At 54.2% G+C, this 18495-nt stretch overlaps 3 protein-coding genes across 6 annotated transcripts in view; 1 reads left to right on the top strand and 2 right to left on the bottom strand.

Moving 5' to 3' along the window:
- The window catches only part of LOC127462712 (DNA-directed RNA polymerase II subunit RPB1-like), a 72191-nt gene that overhangs the window by 2634 nt on the left and 51062 nt on the right, over window positions 1-18495 (top strand). Inside the window, exons 2-3 of one of the 4 annotated variants that reach the window (XM_051771581.1) lie at window positions 4731-4880; window positions 5270-5983. The exons of 2 other annotated variants lie outside the window; for them this stretch is intronic. The gene's annotated coding sequence lies outside the window, so the exon portion shown is untranslated. Of the gene's footprint in view, window positions 1-122; window positions 1360-4730; window positions 4881-5269; window positions 5984-18495 lie in introns of those variants that run through there. One more of the 4 variants, XM_051771580.1, reaches the window with a different exon arrangement.
- The window catches only part of LOC127462717 (uncharacterized), a 46379-nt gene that overhangs the window by 12778 nt on the left and 15106 nt on the right, over window positions 1-18495 (bottom strand). The gene's annotated exons all lie outside the window — the stretch shown is intronic.
- LOC127462718 (endogenous retrovirus group K member 8 Pro protein-like) overlaps window positions 1-18495 on the bottom strand; it is a 67881-nt gene that overhangs the window by 36902 nt on the left and 12484 nt on the right. The window lies entirely within an intron of this gene.

The raw sequence follows: 18495 nt of genomic DNA, 5'->3' as shown, positions 1-18495 counted from the left end.
CACTTTAACAAAGCTCTTTTCTCCTTCAAGCCCCTCAAAGGCGCCAAGGCCACATAGGAGGCCACACACAAACAGTACTCCTCTTCCCACTTGACTACACCTTCTCCCTCACTGTTCTACAGGGAACACCAGGAATCTCGTTTCCCATCAGTAGCTCAGCACAAGGAGTTAAAGGAGCTCAAGCCTTAGGCCACAAGAGCTGACAGCGAGGAAACTTTGGGAGCAAACTAATGCTGCTAACACGGACCCAGCTGAATCCAGTACACAATCACAGAATCCAAGAGTCCTTCAGCTTGGAAAAGACCTCCAAGCTCACTGAGTCTTGTGCAGCCCCTCCCCGACCGCCTGCAGGGACTGGATGATGCTTTGCACAAGCACCAAAAGGAATGTTGTGAAAGCCATGGCCTGCAGGAGGACACAGAGAAGGGCTTGGTTGGGGCTGGGAAGGAGCGAGCTGGCGCTGGGGGAGTGGGGATGGAGCCTCGGGGATGTGGCGCAGCAAGGACAGGGGCCCAGGCAGCTGGCAGGCGGCAAGGCCTCACCCCCTGCCCCAGCAGCAGCACCGGGCCCTGCCCAAGGGTCGGGAGGGGCCCCGGAGTCCTGAAGAGTGTTTGGGGGTCCCCAGGAGGGAGTCTGGGGGTCTGAGGTGGTCCCAGGAGATTTTCAAGGGTTAAGGGGATGCACAGGAGATTTGGGGGAGGAGGGGGAAAGGCGGAGGGTCCCCAGGATTCTTGGGGGGATCTGGGCAGTTCCCGAGAGTCGTGGGGGAGATTCGGAGGGGTCACCAGGAGCCCCCGGACCCCCTGAACTCACCCCACACCACCATGGCCTCGTTGGGGCCGCACGTGAAAAACAGCGCGGCGGGGGGAGACCCTGGGGCCGGGATCGATCGGGACCAATCGGGTTCAATCCCGATCCTCCCCTCCCCCGTCATCACCGCCCCGCTCCCGGCAGCCCCTGCGGAAGTTTCGACGTTCTATTGGGTGACTCACCGGCACAAGGACAGGGGCCCAGCAGAATTTGGCAATGACGTCATTCCAGCAGAGCCGTTCTATTGGCTGCGACCCACGAGGGAGCCCCAAAACCTGTTCATGGCTTGGGGGGGAAGGACAGCCGGCACGGCCGGGAACGGGGGTGCAGAGGGTGTTCAAGTGCCCAGGAAAGGGGCAAAAAACTTTCCCCTCTCCCTCCCAGTGCCCCCTCAGCCCATCCCAGTGTCTCCCCTGCTCTCCCAGTGCCCTCTCAGCCCATCGCAGTCTCTCCCCTGCTCTCCCAGTGCCCCCGTCCATCGAGGTCCCAGCCCGGCCCTGCCCCCTGCTCTGCTCCGCCCTGGATTTCTCCCCTGCAGGGGCAGCTGAGGTGGCTCCAGGGCGGGCGGGAGCTTTCGGGGCAGGGGGTGGCTCCTGACATGCTGCTGGAACCGCCCCTGCCTGGGCGGGCCCGTCAGCCTGGGGCACCTCCTCACCCGAGCCTGGGGGACGGGCCGGCAACTGGGAGGGGCTTTGGGAAGGAATGGGGAGGCTGAGAAGGGGTTGGAGGTCGTGGGGGTAAGTGGGAAGGTGTTTGGGGGAGTTTGGGGGTTTGGGAGGGAGGTTGGGGAGATTGGGGCAGCTGTGAGGGGTTTTGGGGAATCGTCGGGGATGTGGGAAGGAACTGGGAGAGAGTTTGGGGGCATACTCAAGGGGAAGGGGGCAACTAGGAGAGGGTTTGAAAGGCCCTGGGAGGGCTGGAGGTAACTGGGAGGGGTTTGGGGGCATCTTGTGGGTTTTTGTGGGTCTGGGAGGCAGTCTGGGGGCCTCGGAGGGTTTAAGGGGAAGTTGGGAGTGTCCTGTGGGACCGGGATGGGATTTGAGGGTTCCTGGAGGGGCTGGGAGGGCTTTATGCCTTTATACTGCGGGCATTGTCTAGTATTGATGGGGTAATCCATGAGTTGACTGTTTCATAATCATCCAAATTTTAACAAGACTTTGAAGGTGGTCAACCTCAGTTTGAAGCAGCTCATTTTTAGCAACAAATTTATCCGATTTTTCTCCTGTTTCCCTCTCAAAGGCTAACGATGACTTCAACACCACATTTTCTGATTTCAAAACAGTAGACTCAACATCAGAAATCCATTCATGACTTCCCTGTCATCACTCCATCTGAATGTCTGTGCACTCACTGTGACCTGAGAGAAACCTGCCTGTTTGCAGCGCACTGACTGGGCAACTTTTCTTTTTGCAGGTGGAAAAGGGCAGATAAAGAAAAAACAGATGGGTCCAGCAGAAGTGATGCTGCTTCTGTCAAAAGCAGAGCAGAGGCCGAAAGCACTTTAGGAAGTTGCTTACAGAAGCACTTGTGCATTCCAAGTTACAGCTCAGGAGTCTCAGTGACTTGTCCAACATGGGAGCTCCTTTTCCATTTCTCAACCCCCAGATTCCTCAGGAGTAGGAAACTGAAAACACTGACTCAGAAAAGCTCCATTCCTTCCTAAAAATTGTGCTTTGTCCTTCCCATTTGACAGTGCTCTTGGAAATGTGCTGGTGTGATCTGGATCTGGGAGCAACCCTGACCTCCCACAGCCCTGACCACACACACCTCATCCAACGGCAGGAAGAACCTGCCTGGCTCCTGCTGGGGTTCTCACCACCCACCGACAGCTTCTCCCTGCAGAGGGGTGGGCAACTACCCAGGCAGGATGAGACCTGACCCCAGCAGGCAGCAAAGTCCCTGCCCTGGCACAAAGAACCCCGGAGCACAGGGACCCTGCTCTGCAGGACAGCCCCGGGCATCCCTGGCTGTACCCCCACCTTCCCAGCCCGCAGCCATCCCTGGGAGAAGGAGCCCACCTGCGCTGTCCCTCTGACGGTGCTGCAGGGAAGGCCTGCCCTGGAGAACATCCTCCTCCGGCGCAACAGAGAAACTGGGAGAGTCCTGACAGATGTGCAAGGCTGTGGGATGTGGTAGCTTTAGGAGATTCCTCCAGGAACACAAGCAACATTGCCCTGCACTGTAGACTCACTCTGCAGAGGAGTGTGAAGTTGTGTCCCCAAGTTGTGTCTCAGCTGAACACCTCCCATCTTTCTGCTGCCTTTAACCTCCCTTTGCCTTTCTTCTCTTCTCTCGTGCCTACAGGCAGTGCCCTCGGCCCTGCTGGGCTGTGCAGAGGAGCTGCTCCTGGGCAGAGCTGTCTCTCTGCAGTGCTGCCCGCTTGCCAGGATTTCCCTGTGTGCCAGGAGCCCGGCCCAGCTGAGCAGCACAGCAAGAGCCAAAGGCAACCCTTTCTCTGCCCCTCTGGGTTCCCCACAGGTGTCCCTGGCGCTCCAGGGGAACCTGCTGTGGGACAGACTGAAGGAAACAATGATGTTCCCTCTTCTCCCCTCTTCAGTGACACTTCTTTCCAGCAGTGACACTTCTTTCCAACAGTGACATTTCTCCTCTTAGAAAATTACCAGGGTATGATGATCACCTTTTCTAGTTTCATCATTACACAGGACACCAGGAGGGTGACAGCAAAGGATCTGGTAACTCCCTGGCACAGCGGGGGTTTTCCTGGAGTCACACAGAGAAATGTGTCAGGGCTCTGAGAGGTGTCCAACCCTGAGCTGGACTGATGCACACACGGGGGTGTTCAGAGACACGAGTCCTTCCCTGGCACACACCCAGGCAGTTCATTGCAGCAGGGGCAGTGTTTCCCTGGGCTCCTGCTACCACTCCCAGAGCCTGGAGCCACCTCAGCCCTGTAATGCTCCCACCCTGCTCACTCCTACACTTCAGAAGAACATTGGGGTTTTCTAGTCACTGGAACTGCCCAGACCAGCCCCTCCCTGGTGCCCCCATCTCCCTGCCCCGCCCCAGCCCAGCAGAGCAGCACAGTCGTTTCTGGTCCTGCAGCAAGAAAGGGAGGCAATAGAGGACAGGGACAGTGACTGCATGTCTGGACTGCTCAGGAGATCATCAGCTCAGGCGGCAGCTCCTGCAGCCCCAGGGCCAGACCCGCTTCCCAGTGGCCCAGGCAGCTGCTGCCACGTGGGCACAAGCTCTGCTGCCCAGGAGGGTCCTGTAGTGAAGGACTTTGCAGATGGCCACGTAGCGGTCAGAGGACATGATGGTGAGAAGGGCAAGCTCTGCTGTGATCAAGAAGAAAAGCAAAAAACACTTGTGCAGCTCATCCTGAGTAGGACATGCCCCTGGTGTTCCAGAGGGAATTGGCCATGGCTTTGGGGAGAGTGGTGCAGAGGCAGCCCGGGTGTGTGAGGGAGAGGTGGAGCAGGAAGAAGTCCCTGGGGGGTGTGCAGGTGGTGGTGGCAGGCTACGGCGCTGAGGATGAGGCCGTTGCCCAGGAGGGCAACCAGGGAGATGCCCAGGAAGAAGCAGAAGTGCAAGAGCTGCAACCCGGAGGAGGAAGTGGGGGATGGAGCTGCTGTTGGCCATGAGCTTCCTCCGAGCATCAGGAAATGTCCAAGGAGGAAAAGGCAGTGAAAACTTTGGGACAGGTTTCCTAGATCAAACCCATGAATTCCTCTGAGCATCTACCCTCATCCCAAGTATCTGCAGTCACACATATGTAGATTCTGGACTGTAGAAGACAGGCTTAGCATGACTTTAAGATGATTTCTTCTCAATTTTTTGATTTATTTTTCTACTGCCAGGTCTGAGAGGGGCATCGTGGAACCAAAGGAACCCTGAGACATTTCAGAATCCCACATGTGTTGGGTCTGTCTGAGCTGGAGTTCATTTTCTCACTGCAGGCGTCACAGTGCTGTGCTTTGCATTGGGAGCTACAAAGGGGTTAATCACACCAGTGCTTTGGCAACTGCTGAGCAGGGCTGGTGCAGCATCTGCATTGTCGGCTTTGTCCCCTGAATCGGGGGCAAGATCATGGGAGGCGATACAGACAGGTCAGTTGAGCCAAATGGACCAAAGGGACATTGCAGAATATATGGTGTCAGCTCAGCTACAAGAGCTCAGGAAAGGAACAGGAAAGGGGGAAAATCCATTTTTTTACAATACATGCCTTCTGAGCGGCTTCTCTGTGTGGTGAAGCCCTGCTTCCCATGAAGTGGCCAGGTATCGCTGCTGACAGGAAGTAGAGAGAAAATCTTTTTATTTTCCTCTTCACTTATGCATGCACAAACTTTGGCTTTTGCTTTAGTAAAGTGCCTGATCTCAAGGTAGAAATAATTTTCCATCTTATTCTGTCTCTTCTGTCTGGCTGGGAAGGGCAGCAATAGAGCAGCTTGGTGGGCACCTGGCATCCAGGTAAGGTCAACCCACTGCAACATTGCAGGGTCTCATGGAACCAAAGGACTGCTGGGAGACTGGGGGAACTCACGGAATCAAGTGGCCGTCGTGGCACTGCCGTGCATCATAGAAGCAAATGTTCCCTGGGAAACTACAGAAACCAGGGACTTAAGGGACATCATTGGGATGTGCGGGACCTCATGGAATTAAACAAACCGTGGGATATCTTTGGAACTTCATGGAATCAAAGGGATAAAACAAAAGAATTAAACCCCATGACCAGAAACCATTGGATCAAACATTTCTTTAATATGCCAGCTGGGGATTCATGGGGGTACTCTGCCATGCATGAATCAAAGAATCAGTATAAATTTCGGAGTATAAATACAGTGATACTTGAAAGACCCTCCCCTTCACAAGCAGTCCAAAATTCTCTTCTGATTTTAGGGTCAAATAGCCTCTTGGATTTTATTCGTGGAGCAAGACTGCCATCTAGCGTCCATTTCTTCTGGGAGGGGCAGTCATTTTCACAGAGTGGTCTTTCTCCCTTAGCAGGCCTCGTAGCATCTCTGATTGATCTATCCGACCCCTAACCCCTAAACTAAATGCTTTAGGACCAGCTAAGACGTATCTTAGAACTTCCCATTTGCTTAAACAATGTAAGACTTTCTTCTTAACAGAACAATTAAACAATTAAACAAGTTTTCTGAGGCCTGTAAGCTAATTTCTTGAAGATGGGCATATGATACACTCTCTATTAGTTTCCATGTATCATCTACATTCTCTCTCCTACAACTAATTGTAGTCTTAAAAGAAAAGAAAAGACTGCTACCATGCCAAGAAAGCAAACCCCTTTGTTGATTAGGATTTTTATCTAAGAAAAACTTCTGATTTATGAAGCCATTAAGGATGGAGATCCTCTCTCATTTCAGTGCCATTGTGACGATATGGGGCCTCATGGAACACATGGAACACAGAACACTGCACATTCCCAAGCAATCAAGGGGCCATTGTAACACTCCAGGGCCTCATGGAAGACGGAGGCCCCGCAGAGAGACCTCAAATCAGAGGTTTGGGCAATCCTCAACCAGAGGAAGTTCAACAAGGGGAAGTACCAGATTCTGTCCCTGTGATGGGGCAACCCCGAATGTCCGGACAGACTGGGAATGATATTCTGCATAGCAGCGCTGGAAAATGGCCTCTGGGGTCCTGGTGGATGGCCAGTTGGCCAAGAGTCAGTGGTGCTCTGGCGGGGGCTCACTGCTCAGTCACAGGAGGGTTTTCAGACACACGAGTCCTTCGCTTGCACACAGACACAGACAGTTCATGGCAACAGGGGCAGTATCTCCTGGGGTTCCTGCTGCCACGCCAGGAGCCTGGATGCACCTAAGCCCTTGAGGGGTGCCACCTGCTCTGCCACTATCTGAGATGCCCCACCGCCTGAGAGATGGAAACGCGGAGCTCTGTCCAAGAGAAGCACATCCCAGAGCTGCACGCATGGGCTTTGCCGGGATTTAGAACCGTAAATGCAATGTGACACCAAGACACTCTTTGTCCCACATAACTTCACGGTCTCCCCAGGCGGTTGATGGCAATTGTTCTTGCTCAGGGTAATCTCCCCACACCAACAGCAGGTGTGTGCTCAAAACTTGTCTGTGCAATGCAAACAGATACACGCTGTCTAGTTCTTCCGGTCTCTCCAAGGAAGGCAAAAGAATCTCTGTGTGCCGGGTGAGAAGCCAGTGCTGGAAGTTGTGGTTCTATTGTGAGTGCCAAGAGTGGATGGCAGGTCTGTGATGAATGCCCTGAGGAGATGACCTGGGTTTTCCAGTGCACATGGCAATAGATCACACCCTGCTTTGGTGGTCATTTATGTCCTACGGAGGTGACAGAGATGGGAAAGAGAATGAAATTTTTGAATGTGCCTCTGAGTGCCCCTCAACCTGCTGCAAATGTGCAGATTCCAGTTCATCCAGTTCAGGTGTGAGAGGTTGTTCCCTGGTCCTCTGAGCAAGAAGAGCTGGACACAGCAGAACTCGCTTACTGAGACTGCATCTCCATGAATCCCAAAGCAAGTGCGAGGGGTTATGCCACGTCCGAGTTTTCTCAGGGGAAGGTGTTTCTCCCATGCATTGCCTCCCCGTGGCACTGGTGCCACAGCCCCCGACAAAACCACAAGTGGTCTTTGTGCCTAGCAAAAGTGCTCCTACTGCTAGCAGGGATGTTCCACGGGAAAGGCCAGGAGAGGTTGAGTCCGGAGGGCACTGAGCCCGGAGGGATGTTCTGCCTCTCGTGCCCCTCGACCATTCTCACAAGCGCTTGCCCTGGAGGACAATTCAGGAGTCTCCACGTGCCAAAGAGAGATGTGAGGGAAGAGACGATGGCGGTGTAAGAAGCACATGGCCTGTCAATCTGAAGATCCTCGATACCAAACACCACCCCTGCCACCCAGCCCGGCCCCGCCGGTTCTACGGTGCAGAGCACGGACCGCCGCCGCGCTGCCGCCGCTGTCGCCTGGCCTCCGCCTCCAGCCAGCACCCGAGGAGAGCCCGAGAGGCGCCGGCACCTGTCCCAGCCCCGGGGTGGATTTGTCGGAGGAGGCCAGGGGAGGAGGGAGAGGAAGGCAGAGGAGGTGGAGAGGAGGCGACCCGCCAGGAGTAGAGAGTCGGGGCTGGCGGGGGCAGCGAGGCACCGGGAAGCGAATCGGCGGCTGCGGTGTCGCTGGCCGCGGTTTTGATCTGTGCGCAGGGCTGGCGGCCGGAGACCGTAGGGGCCGGGGCAAACCCCTGGGGTGGACGTGCATATTCCTCGAGGTTGCCCTCCTGTCTGGTAGGTTCTTCACAAAGTTCTTCTCCCGAACTATCTTCCCAACCCTCCCTCCCTCTGGTCCATAAAGTATTCCCTGGGAACAATCATCGCTTTTTTCTTTGTCGAGCCGTTATTCTTTCCTTGCTTTACTGTCCGTCCTTCAGTGAATTCATGCAGTCGTCCTTCCGCTTTCCTACTTTTCTTCCTCTCTTCGCTTGGCTTAATCCCGCAGCTTTTCATTCTTCAGTGACTTCACCAATCCACTTCTCTTTTCCGCTCACCTCTCTCCAGCAAATATTAATGGACATTTCAACTACTACACACCTTTATATCCTCTTAAAATTCTTCTCCGTATTGGCTTGACTGCTGCTGTGCCCTTTGTTTTGGGAAAAAACATCCAGTGCAAAAACACTTCCGACGGCTTTTCTTCATCTCCCTGCCAGTGTCTGCAGGTAGAGCCCAGGTGCAGCAGGACCCATTGGTAGAGACCAGCGAGAGCAGTGAAATCACCAAATGCTCACACGCCAACATACGAAACGGTGATTTTATCATTTCCTACTGGCAGCTCCCGGGTCACAGCCCCGAGTTCCTCGTTGCTAAATGGTCCAGAGAGCTGCTGGCGCCAACGGGGCGGCTGTGGGTGACGGGTGATAGTCTTTCCACCGTCCTCTGGCTCTCCGGGCACCGTCATGGAGACGAGTTGGGTATTAGCGCTTCTATTAAAACAGGGGTTTTAGCCATACAAAGAGAACAGGCTTGAGTACCTGGGTGCCAAGTGACGTAAAAAGCACAGCGCAGCGCAAGAGGCACCAGTGCTAGAACACTGAATTTACCCCTGGCCTATCAAATCCTCATCTCACTAAACTTAATAATGCGTCAGATTCTGCTTCCAGGCTGCCTCTGGCACGACCTCCAGTTTTCTCCAGGCTGCCCAAATAGTTAGAACTCTCTGTTTTCGGGACAAGCATACGTATTTCAGGTGTTCCCTAGTCTTCTGAGCAGGAGAAGTGACACAACTGGGATCTCTTCACGGAGACTGTATCTCCATTGGTCCAAAGCGGGTGGGAGATGCCATACCGTGATTTCTCATGGGCAGGTGCTTCACCCATGCACTGCTTCGGCGTAGAACTGGTGCCACAGCCCAAGTCTAAAACTAAGGTGCTATTTGTCTCCAGCAGAAATGCTCCTGCTGACAGCTCCGCTCCCCACAGACGTCGATCGGTCTCCCGGTGTATCGAAACCCCCGTAAGCCATGGCCCACTGCAAACAGAGAGATTTGAATATGTTGCCAGCCGGGGAAAACTGAAAGTCGTGCCAGAGGCAGCCTGCAGGTTGAAAGGGATGCATTAATAAAGTTAGTGAGATAAGAGTTTGATTGACCTGGAGCAACTTTGGAATGATCTCCTGATTTTCTTTAGAAAAGGAGAAATGTGTGACTGCAGAGAGAGCCAAGATATCTTTTGGTGGCAGCATGTGGAGGAGAGGACAGACGGAGAGGGATAGCGAAGTTGAAGTTGCGAGCAGAGAGAGAAGGAGGCCTGAGCTTTCTCTTCTTTCCCTCTTTATTTCTTTAGAGAAGTAAGATCACCTGGAGTGAACACATGAAAGACAGCAAGTACATGATCTGCAGCGATGTTTCTCTATTCAGTTGTATTCCCCCCACGGGGCCTGAAAAGGCAGTTGACTATTTCCTGGGAGGAAAAAGAATGCATTTATGAAAAGCTGGGATATAGAGAGGAGGTGTACCAGGCAGAAAGTGACGACGCTGTAGCCAAAATTCATGCTGAGACGAACCTGCCTGTTTGCCGAGAGTGTCAGAAATCTCCACCCTGTGCCGAGAGAAGAGAGCTGCCAGAAACGAATCTCTTAGAGGGGGAGTAAAGGAAGCAGGAGGGTCGAGAAATGAACTGTACTTTCAGTACCTCAAATGGTCTCTTTGGGTTTCTCCCTCCCCAAGCAACAACCCGTCTGACTCCCCCAGTCGATGGCATTCTGAGCATTGCCTGGTTCTGGGGTCTCACTCATGGGCAGAGATTGTTCCCGGTCAGCTCGCAGTGCAGTCCTCCCCTCCCCAGTTGCAATCGCCTGCTCTGCTGCACACCCACTGATGTGCTTTTGGGAGCTCCGGGCTTCTACCCTTCTGCACCTTTCACATCTTCCCGTGCTGTCCTCAGCTCTCTGGGTTGCTTGCAGCTCCCTCGGGCAACACGTGTCTCCTCTGCTTCTGTGGCTTTTCCCCTGTCCTTCTTCATCTGCCTGGGAAGAATACCTCTCTCCCAGCTCCCCGGGAAAGGGAGATGAGCCCTACTGGGCAGCAGCCCGGTGTCTCTAGATTTGCCTTTCTCTTCAGCGAAAACGCAAAGTCTGAGAGGAACGTGGCTCCAGCAGGGCTGCTGGATATCCCAGCTCCAGTGATGGCAAGGAGAGCATATGCCCTAGGGAATGTACTGAGGGATGAGCAGGGAACAGGATGAAGACCCTGACGCACATGCAGGGAGCACATGGGGCAACTACCAGAGTGCTGCTTGCGAGTGGTGGGGCTAGGAGAGCCCTGGCCCACCCAGGGCAGTTGAAGGTCTGGGGGCTTGGCAGATGGAGACACTTACACACAGTCCCTTCCCTAAACCAAGTCCAGAGGGATCCCAGGCACCCATCACACCACAGGAAACAGAGGTCTTCACATGCTTCCCAGGTGGAAGAGCATTATCGAGTTCACCCTCCTTATGCCTGTGTGCTCCTGAAAATTTTCTACCATCTTAAGTATCAGAGGAGAGAGAACACATTTAGAGGAAGCTGAGAATTCTGCATTTTTACTGAGAGGCTAATGAAGGATGGTCCTGCAACCATCCTTCCTGAGGCCAGGGCCACATGGCTGGAGGTCTCTCCTTTCTTACTGCTTTGCTTTCCTCTCTCACCGCCTCTAACACTTGGTCTGGCTTGGTTGCACCTCGCTCCTTCGCACTGTCTGCCTTCACAGCTTCTTCAGAACACGTCCGAGATGTAGTGTTCAGATCCTTGACGAGTGACACTCCAAATCTTGCGGACCCTTACTCTCTGTCTTTACCACACTCTAGGCAAGGCAAGAACCCCTCCTGCTATCCAAAGAGAAAGATCTTCATGAACCAGAGAATCGCGGCTCCTGCCAGGAGTGGAGTGGATCAGAGTAACCAGGAGACGATGCCTCAAGAGAAGCTAGGGACACACATGGCAGCTGACTGCAGGATGCCTAGATTTGCGCTGCCCTGTGCTGTATAAATCACTTTGCACTCAGGCATTCTGTCGCAAGCCTGCGCTCTGTGTAATAATGAAAAGCCATGTTTTTATAGGGGTGCTAATTTGCTCTGCCGTAGAACCAATTAACCGAGTTTTGTTTCTAAGAGAATCCCCTGAAATCTCTGAAGACGACAGTGTCAATGAGTCCGTGTCTGCCAGGCCCCATGATGGGGTCCGGAGAGCCAGAGGACGGTGGAAAGACCGTCTCCCGTCACCAACAGGCACCCCGTTGGCACCCGCAGCTCTCTGGACAATTTAGCAGCGCGTACGAGGAGCTCGGGGCTGTGACCCTGGAGCTGCCGGTAGGAATGGATACGGTCTCCGGCCACCAGCCCTGCGCACAGATCAAAACCGCGACCAGCGACACCAGCCCCGCTCCCCGACAGCGCCGCAGCCGCCGATCCGCTTCCCGGCGCCTCGCTGCCCCCACCAGCCCCGACTCTCTGCTCCTGGTGGGCCGCCTCCTCTCCGCCTCCTCCCCTGTCCTCCTCCGACAAATCCGCCCCGGGGCTGGGACAGGCACCGGCGCCTCTCGGGCTCTCCTCGGGTGCTGGTTGGAGGCGGAGGTCAGGTGACAGCGGCGGCAGTGCGGCAGCGGTTTGTGCTCTGCACCGTAGAACCGGCGGGGCCGGGTTGGGTTTGCGAGAATGGTCGAGGGGCACGAGAGGCAGAACATCCCTCCGGGCTCAGTGCCCTCCGGGCTCAACCTCTCCTGGCCTTTCCCGTGGAACATCCCTGCTAGCAGTAGGAGCACTTTTGCTAGGCACAAAGACCACTTGTGGTTTTGTCGGGGGCTGTGGCACCAGTGCCACGGGGAGGCAATGCATGGGAGAAACACCTTCCCCTGAGAAAACTCGGACGTGGCATAACCCCTCGCACTTGCTTTGGGATTCATGGAGATGCAGTCTCAGTAAGCGAGTTCTGCTGTGTCCAGCTCTTCTTGCTCAGAGGACCAGGGAACAACCTCTCACACCTGAACTGGATGAACTGGAATCTGCACATTTGCAGCAGGTTGAGGGGCACTCAGAGGCACATTCAAAAATTTCATTCTCTTTCCCATCTCTGTCACCTCCGTAGGACATAAATGACCACCAAAGCAGGGTGTGATCTATTGCCATGTGCACTGGAAAACCCAGGTCATCTCCTCAGGGCATTCATCACAGACCTGCCATCCGCTCTTGGCACTCACAGTAGAACCACAACTTCCAGCACTGGCTTCTCACCCGGCACACAGAGATTCTTTTGCCTTCCTTGGAGAGACCGGAAGAACTAGACAGCGTGTATCTGTTTGCATTGCACAGACAAGTTTTGAGCACACACCTGCTGTTGGTGTGGGGAGATGACCCTGAGCAAGAACAATTGCTATCAACCGCCTGGGAGACCGTGAAGTTATGTGGGACAAAGAGTGTCTCGGTGTCACATTGCATTTACGGTTCTAAATCCCGGCAAAGCCCATGCGCGCAGCTCTGGGATGTGCTTCTCTTGGACAGAGCTCCGCGTTTCCATCTCTCAGGCGGTGGGGCATCTCAGATAGTGGCAGAGCAGGTGGCACCCCTCAAGGGCTTAGGTGCATCCAGGCTCCTGGCGTGGCAGCAGGAACCCCAGGAGATACTGCCCCTGTTGCCATGAACTGTCTGTGTCTGTGTGCAAGCGAAGGACTCGTGTGTCTGAAAACCCTCCTGTGACCGAGCAGTGAGCCCCCGCCAGAGCACCACTGACTCTTGGCCAACTGGCCATCCACCAGGACCCCAGAGGCCATTTTCCAGCGCTGCTATGCAGAATATCATTCCCAGTCTGTCCGGACATTCGGGGTTGCCCCATCACAGGGACAGAATCTGGCACTTCCCCTTGTTGAACTTCCTCTGGTTGAGGATTGCCCAAACCTCTGATTTGAGGTGTCTCTGCGGGGCCTCCATCTTCCATGAGGCCCTGGAGTGTTACAATGGCCCCTTGATTGCTTGGGAATGTGCAGTGTTCTGTGTTCCATGTGTTCCATGAGACCCCATATTGTCACAATGGCACTGAAATGAGAGAGGATCTCCATCCTTAATGGCTTCATAAATCAGAAGTTTTTCTTAGATAAAAATCCTAATCAACAAAGGGGTTTGCTTTCTTGGCATGGTAGCAGTCTTTTCTTTTCTTTTAAGACTACAATTAGTTGTAGGAGAGAGAATGTAGATGATACATGGAAACTAATAGAGAGTGTATCATATGCCCATCTTCAAGAAATTAGCTTACAGGCCTCAGAAAACTTGTTTAATTGTTTAATTGTTCTGTTAAGATAAAAATCTTACATTGTTTAAGCAAATGGGAAGTTCTAAGATACGTCTTAGCTGGTCCTAAAGCATTTAGTTTAGGGGTTAGGGGTCGGATAGATCAATCAGAGATGCTACGAGGCCTGCTAAGGGAGAAAGACCACTCTGTGAAAATGACTGCCCCTCCCAGAAGAAATGGACGCTAGATGGCAGTCTTGCTCCACGAATAAAATCCAAGAGGCTATTTGCCCAAAAATCAGAAGAGAATTTTGGACTGCTTGTGAAGGGGAGGGTCTTTCAAGTATCACTGTATTTATACTCCGAAATTTATACTGATTCTTTGATTCATGAATGGCAGAGTACCCCCATGAATCCCCAGCTGGCATATTAAAGAAATGTTTGATCCAATGGTGTCTGGTCATGGGGTTTAATTCTTTTGTTTTATCCCTTTGATTCCATGAAGTTCCAAAGATATCCCACGGTTTGTTTAATTCCATGAGGTCCCGCACATCCCAATGATGTCCCTTAAGTCCCTGGTTTCTGTAGTTTCCCAGGGAACATTTGCTTCTATGAGGCAGGGCAGTACCACGATGGCCACTTGATTCCGTGAGTTCCCCCAGTCTCCCAGCAGTCCTTTGGTTCCATGAGACCCTGCAATGTTGCAGTGGGTTGACCTTACCTGGATGCCAGGTGCCCACCAAGCTGCTCTATTGCTGCCCTTCCCAGCCAGACAGAAGAGACAGAATAAGATGGAAAATTATTTCTACCTTGAGATCAGGCACTTTACTAAAGCAAAAGCCAAAGTTTGTGCATGCATAAGTGAAGAGGAAAATAAAAAGATTTTCTCTCTACTTCCTGTCAGCAGCGATACCTGGCCACTTCATGGGAAGCAGGGCTTCACCACACAGAGAAGCCGCTCAGAAGGCATGTATTGTAAAAAAATGGATTTTCCCCCTTTCCTGTTCCTTTCCTGAGCTCTTGTCGCTGAGCTGACGCCATATATTCTGCAATGTCCCTTTGGTCCATTTGGCTCAACTGACCTGTCTGTATCGCCTCCCATGATCTTGCCCCTGATTCAGGGGACAAAGCCGACAATGCAGATGCTGCACCAGCCCTGCTCAGCAGTTGCCAAAGCACTGGTGCGATTAACCCCTTTGGAGCTCCCAATGCAAAGCACAGCACTGTGACGCCTGCAGTGAGAAAATGAACTCCAGCTCAGACAGACCCAACACATGTGGGATTCTGAAATGTCTCAGGGTTCCTTTGGTTCCATGATGCCCCTCTCAGACCTGGCAGTAGAAAAATAAATCAAAAAATTGAGAAGAAATCATCTTAAAGTCATGCTAAGCCTGTCTTCTACAGTCCAGAATCTATATATGTGTGACTGCAGATACTTGGGATGAGGGTAGATGCTCAGAGGAATTCATGGGTTTGATCTAGGAAACCTGTCCCAAAGTTTTCACTGCCTTTTCCTCCTTGGACATTTCCTGATGCCCGGAGGAAGCTCATGGCCAACAGCAGCTCCATCCCCCACTTCCTCCTCCTGGCTGCAGCTCTTGCACTTCTGCTTCTTCCTGGGCATCTCCCTGGCTGCCCTCCTGGGCAACGGCCTCATCCTCAGCGCCGTAGCCTGCCACCACCACCTGCACACCCCCCAGGGACTTCTTCCTGCTCCACCTCTCCCTCACACCCCCGGGCTGCCTCTGCACCACTCTCCCCAAAGCCATGACCAATTCCCTCTGGAACACCAGGGGCATGTCCTACTCAGGATGAGCTGCACAGGTGTTTTTTGCTTTTCTTCTTGATCACAGCGGAGCTTGCCCTTCTCACCATCATGTCCTATGACCGCTACGTGGCCATCTGCAAAGCCCTGCACTACAGGACCCTCCTGGGCAGCAGAGCTTGTGCCCACGTGGCAGCAGCTGCCTGGGCCACTGGGAAGCGGGTCTGGCCCTGGGGCTGCAGGAGCTGCCGCCTGAGCTGATGATCTCCTGAGCAGTCCAGACATGCAGTCACTGTCCCTGTCCTCTATTGCCTCCCTTTCTTGCTGCAGGACCAGAAACGACTGTGCTGCTCTGCTGGGCTGGGGCGGGGCAGGGAGATGGGGGGACCAGGGAGGGGCTGGTCTGGGCAGTTCCAGTGACTAGAAAACCCCAATGTTCTTCTGAAGTGTAGGAGTGGGCAGGGTGGGAGCATTACAGGGCTGAGGTGGCTCCAGGCTCTGGGAGTGGTAGCAGGAGCCCAGGGAGACACTGCCCCTGCTGCAATGAACTGCCTGGGTGTGTGCCAGGGAAGGACTCGTGTCTCTGAACACCCCCGTGTGTGCATCAGTCCAGCTCAGGGTTGGACACCTCTCAGAGCCCTGACACATTTCTCTGTGTGACTCCAGGAAAACCCCCGCTGTGCCAGGGAGTTACCAGATCCTTTGCTGTCACCCTCCTGGTGTCCTGTGTAATGATGAAACTAGAAAAGGTGATCATCATACCCTGGTAATTTTCTAAGAGGAGAAATGTCACTGCTGGAAAGAAGTGTCACTGCTGGAAAGAAGTGTCACTGAAGAGGGGAGAAGAGGGAACATCATTGTTTCCTTCAGTCTGTCCCACAGCAGGTTCCCCTGGAGCCCCAGGGACACCTGTGGGGAACCCAGAGGGGCAGAGAAAGGGTTGCCTTTGGTTCTTGCTGTGCTGCTCAGCTGGGCCGGGCTCCTGGCACACAGGGAAATCCTGGCAAGTGGGCAGCACTGCAGAGAGACAGCTCTGCCCAGGAGCAGCTCCTCTGCACAGCCCAGCAGGGCCGAGGGCACTGCCTGTAGGCACGAGAGAAGAGAAGAAAGGCAAAGGGAGGTTAAAGGCAGCAGAAAGATGGGAGGTGTTCAGCTGAGACACAACTTGGGGACACAACTTCACACTCCTCTGCAGAGTGAGTCTACAGGTGCAGGGCAATGTCGCTTGTGTTCCTGGAGGAATCTCCTAAAGCTACCACATCCCACAGCCTTGCACATCTGTCAGGACTCTCCCAGTTTCTCTGTTGCGCGGGAGGAGGATGTTCTCCAGGGCAGGCCTTCCCTGCAGCACCGTCAGAGGGACAGCGCAGGTGGGCTCCTTCTCCCAGGGATGGCTGCGGGGTGGGAAGGTGGGGGTGCAGCCAAGGATGCCCGGGGCTGCCCTGCAGAGCAGGGTCCCTGTGCTCCGGGGTTCTTTGTGCCAGGGCACGGACTTTGCTGCCTGCTGGGGTCAGGTCTCATCCTGCCTGGGTAGTTGCCCACCCCTCTGCAGGGAGAAGCTGTCGGTGGGTGGTGAGAACCCCAGCAGGAGCCAGGCAGGTTCTTCCTGCCGTTGGATGAGGTGTGTGTGGTCAGGGCTGTGGGAGGTCAGGGCTGCTCCCAGATCCAGATCACACCAGCACATTTCCAGGAGCGCTGTCAAATGGGAAGGGCAAAGCACAATTATTAGGAAGGAAAGGAGCTTTTCTGAGTCAGTGTTTTCAGTTTCCTACTCCTGAGGAATCTGGGGGTTGAGAAATGGAAAAGGAGCTCCCATGTTGGACAAGTCACTGAGACTCCTGAGCTGTAACTTGGAATGCACAAGTGCTTCTGGAAGCAACTTCCTAAAGTGCTTTCAGCCTCTGCTCTGCTTTTGACCGAAGCAGCATCACTTCTGCTGGACCCATCTGTTTTTTCTTTATCTGCCCTTTTCCACCTGCAAAAAGAAAAGTTGCCCAGTCAGTGCGCTGCAAACAGGCAGGTTTCTCTCAGGTCACAGTGAGTGCACAGACATTCGGATGGAGTGGTGACAGGGAAGTCATGAATGGATTTCTGATGTTGAGTCTACTGTTTTGAAATCAGAAAATGTGGTGTTGAAGTCATCGTTAGCCTTTGAGAGGGAAACAGGAGAAAAATCAGATAAATTTGTTGCTAAAAATGAGCTGCTTCAAACTGAGGTTGACCACCTTCAAAGTCTTGTTAAAATTTGGATGATTATGAAACAGTCAGCTCACGGATTACCCCATCAATACTTGACAATGCCTGCAGTATAAAGGCATAAAGCCCTCCCAGCCCCTCCAGGAACCCTCAAATCCCATCCCGGTCCCACAGGACACTCCCAACTTCCCCTTAAACCCTCCGAGGCCCCCAGACTGCCTCCCAGACCCACAAAAACCCACAAGATGCCCCCAAACCCCTCCCAGTTACCTCCAGCCTTCCCAGGGTCTTTCAAACCCTCTCCTAGTTGCCCCCTTCCCCTCGAGGATGCCCCCAAACTCTCTCCCAGTTCCTTCCCACATCCCCGACGATTCCCCAAAACCCCTCACAGCTGCCCCAATCTCCCCAACCTCCCTCCCAAACCCCCAAACTCCCCCAAACACCTTCCCACTTACCCCCACGACCTCCAACCCCTTCTCAGCCTCCCCATTCCTTCCCAAAGCCCCTCCCAGTTGCCGGCCAGTCCCCCAGGCTCGGGTGAGGAGGTGCCCCAGGCTGACGGGCCCGCCCAGGCAGGGGCGGTTCCAGCAGCATGTCAGGAGCCACCCCCTGCCCCGAAAGCTCCCGCCCGCCCTGGAGCCACCTCAGCTGCCCCTGCAGGGGAGAAATCCAGGCCGGAGCAGAGCAGGGGGCAGGGCCGGGCTGGGACCTCGATGGACGGGGGCACTGGGAGAGCAGGGGAGAGACCGGGATGGGCTGAGAGGGCACTGGGAGAGAGGGGAGACACTGGGATGGGTTGAGGGGGCACTGGGAGAGCAGGGGAGAGACCGGGATGGGCTGAGAGGGCACTGGGGGAGACACTGGGATGGGCTGAGGGGGCACTGGGAGAGCAGGGGAGAGACCGGGATGGGCTGAGGGGGCACTGGGAGAGCAGGGGAGAGACCGGGATGGGTTGATGGGGCACTGGGGGAGAGGGGAGACACTGGGATGGGCTGAGTGGGCACTGGGAGGGAGAGG

This window comes from Manacus candei, unplaced genomic scaffold (genome assembly GCF_025592945.1).
Source record: "Manacus candei isolate 608988 ecotype Guabito, Panama unplaced genomic scaffold, ASM2559294v1 h1tg000137l, whole genome shotgun sequence".
Taxonomy (NCBI): Eukaryota; Metazoa; Chordata; class Aves; order Passeriformes; family Pipridae; genus Manacus; species Manacus candei.
Note: the sequence above shows the minus strand (reverse complement) of the source record. Positions and strands in the feature narration are given on the sequence as shown.